Below are 3,334 nucleotides of genomic sequence, written 5' to 3' on the forward strand. Positions count from 1 at the left end.
ATTAGACTCATATACACATATTATAGCTAGATCAAGGGAGAGAAATAACAGATTTAAATCAATCTACATTTAGACTTAGTTTGAATAAGTTCATAAGTAAATTTTTTTTAATTATGAAAATGTGTAGAATTAATGTTTAGCACAATTTTTAAAATTAATTTGTAATTTTTTAAAAAGTTATTTAAGTGCTTATGGAGAAGTTAAAAAATGACTTCTCTTATAAAATTTTTTTTTTTATCATTCTTCTTTTAAAATTAGTACTTTTAGAACTAAAAAATCAAATACAAAATAACTTTTTTATAAGCTATTTTTAATATAAATATTTATTATTTAAACTCCTTTTTTCAAAAGAAGCATAATTAATTTTTTTACCAAAATTAGACTTTAATATGTCAGAAGTAATTTATTGATTTCTATCCTATTATTTGAAATATTTAGCTAAACAGAAATAATATGTTTTAGAATAGAACAACGAGATTTACAGACATTATTGACAAAGACTTTTAATAATTATAAGGGTAAATATTCTATTCAATTTTGACCTATTTTTTATGAGACACACCACACTTTAATTATTCTTAAATTTTAATTAGGCCTATTTTTTTAAGAAAAATGGACAAATCTATCCCTACTATCAAATGACAAACGATTGTCTACTGTCATATAATAATACTAAATATCAACTCCAAATGATTGTAGGATTAAAAATCCCTCTTTCTACTTTTTTTTTCTTCTTCTTCCTTCTCCTTCTCCTCCTTTCCTTCTTCTTTTTCCACCAAACCCCCCATTTTCAAGATATTGGAACTCCATTTGGTGCAAGATTCTCTGCTGAAGAAGGTTTTAGAAGCAATCAATTAAGAAGCTCATGAACGATGCGAACTTCGATTCCTGCGACTGGGTTCTCATTCCAGGCCATGGACTATTAGACTCAATCGATGTTGCTCTCGTGGCGCTCCTATTGCGGTCCAAAGGTGGTGCGACTGCAACATCTCGATAAGGATGAACCTCAACAATATGGCCAGACGCTATGGTTCGTCGGAAATGATGATATCATCACCGTCAAGGGCGATGACAGCAACGACACTGTCACTTTTATGTTTGAGAGTCCAAGTACTATTCATTTTCTCAAGAAATATTGATTTCAATTTTTATTTTAATTTTGTTCGATTATATCTAGGATTTTAGATTTCTATAGTTCATTTTTCTATTTTTGTTTAATCTTTTAGTTGCTAAATTTGATATGGTACAATATTATTCTAATTCTTTTTAGAATTTTTTCTTGCAAAAAACTGTACTGAAAAAAAAAGACATGTTACATTGTTATTTTTGTGTTTGAAAGTTTAGTATTTTGAAAGGAAATAAGAGGCATGATCTTAATTCTGTAGTTGATATGAGTTTAATTGTTAATAAATTAGTACAAATTTTAGTGTTTGGTGTTTGGATTTCTTGGATTATAAAAATTTATATGCAAGAATTTGACTTTAGTGTTTTTTAATCAAGATAATGTTCAATTGTGTTTTGTTTATATGTTGAAATCTTCTGTTTATGTAGTGCATTTGTTAAGAGTTTTAAGGTTGAAGAAGAGGAGAAAGAGAAGGAGGAGGAGGAGAAGGAAGAAGAACAAGAAAGGTAGAAAGAGAATTTTTAGTCCTGCAATCATTTGGAGTTGATATTTAGCACTGTTACTTAACACATCAATAGGTAACTGTTTGTCATCCGGTAGTAAAGGTCGATTTGTCCATTTTTCTTAATGTATGAGGACCTGATTGAGGTTTAAAGATGATTAAGGTGCACTATATCTTACGCAAAAAATATCAAGGGTCGGATAAGATATTTACCCTAATTATAAAGAATAGAGCGGTGTTTAATTTTTATTATTTAATTTTTTATTACATATTTTTATATGTTTTAGTTTAGGATAAGTATTAAATTGGTCCCCTATATTTGAGTCTAATTCTGTTTTAGTTTCTAAGGTTTAAAGTGTCCTATTTGAATCCAAAAAAATTTCATTTAACTTCAATGTAGTTCTGCCGTAAAATTAATGTTAAATAATTAACGTCACCGTTTCTACTAAACCTTAATGTCCTTTCTTGAAGAAAAAGTACAAATTCGAGGGGCATATGATCAGTAGCGGATGCATCATCGTGAACCACTGGTCTTAGTTCAAGCACATGGAGAACATTGTCGAGAATTCGTTTTCTGCGGAGAAGTTTGCCAGCGGCGACGAGAACAAGGCCATCGTCACCTCTACCATGAGGAATTCTCCTCAACAACGAAAGAGTTTGGTTATATAAATTTTGCATATCTGAAAATTGAGTTTCGTTAATTATTTAACATTAACTTTAAAATAGGACTACATTGAAATTAAATAATTTTTTTTTTAGATTCAAATAAGACACTTTAAATTTTAAAAATCTAAACATAAAATATCAGTTTAATACTTTATCCTTTATTTTATTGTATTGAGTTTTTTTTTTTAAAAAAAAGCATATATCTTTTACTAGAAGAATTATCATGGATGATATGATTGAAGATTTATCAAAGTAAACCATGTGCGTGTGTGTTTTAATTTCTACTATAAAGTCACTTGAATTTATTTAGGAGTAGTGAAGGATTTGCATAATATGTGTGAGGCAGTATAATCTTCAGTTTAAATGTCATTGTTCAATGCAACCAAAAAAGGCAAACAAAAAAAAATCTGACCTACAACACCAACCAAAACATTTAAGAGTTGAAGAATAATGAATTCAAACTAAACTAACTATGCACCTCTTAATTTTTATGAGTCTGTCTAGATTAGAAAAATATCCAAAAGCCTGTAGAGGTTATGAATGTGGAAGGTGTGGATTCAAAGTCGAAGGAAGGTGCGGTAGTGATGTGATGGTGAATTAGGGATGATGGTTCAGGAAATTAGGAATAAAAAGAAATGTATGAAGATGATGAGGATGTGGGAGTTAGTGATGATGTGAAGATTAGTGATGATGTTATGTGATATTAGTTGTGTTACATTAACAGTTCAATTATTAATTTACGTTAGAAATAAGTTAGGAGACTAATATATCACCTAAAAGTCAATCTAAAAAATCAAAGAGTAATTAACCAAATCAGTCCGGGAGGATTTTAGAATTGGACATTTTAGTTTTCAAGAAAAATTAATACATAGATTAATTCTCAAGGTTTTATTCCGGCAGATAAATCAGTTCCCAGTTCATTTTTCGGCAGAATAATTACCCAAATCAGTCCCCAAAGATTTTAAAAACGGACATTTTAGTCCCCAAGAAAAACTAATGTACAAATCAATCCCCAACGTTTCTCTCTGCTAGACATAATAATC

This window comes from Arachis ipaensis, chromosome B08 (genome assembly GCF_000816755.2).
Source record: "Arachis ipaensis cultivar K30076 chromosome B08, Araip1.1, whole genome shotgun sequence".
Lineage (NCBI taxonomy): Eukaryota > Viridiplantae > Streptophyta > Magnoliopsida > Fabales > Fabaceae > Arachis > Arachis ipaensis.